Consider the following 346-nt stretch of genomic DNA (forward strand, 5'->3'; position numbering starts at 1 on the left):
GTCAGCTGTGTGGCGTTCACTTGCAGCTTTACTTTCATTTCATTACACAACGTAGATTTTATTGGTTCTATTCGATCGCAAGAGTTTCTATTCTGTTCTTACATGCACTCACGGTACTTCTGTTTTGTCCTAAAGGGTGTGATTGTTATCGTTTCTTGTTAAGAGCGGCTCAAACTACTGGAGACAAATTCCTTGGATGTTTGTGCATACTTGGCCAATAAAGCTGATTCTGATTTCTACTCACATGCCCCACTTTGATAACTAAAATAAGTAAGTCAATTATTACTTTAAGTATTATAATCTGAAGGATAATCATTATTCCCTTTGTAGGAAGAGAATGTATGTC

The sequence above is a fragment of the Hippocampus guttulatus genome, chromosome 19 (assembly GCF_054856545.1).
Source record: "Hippocampus guttulatus isolate MCC_2025c chromosome 19, RoL_Hgut_1.0, whole genome shotgun sequence".
Lineage (NCBI taxonomy): Eukaryota > Metazoa > Chordata > Actinopteri > Syngnathiformes > Syngnathidae > Hippocampus > Hippocampus guttulatus.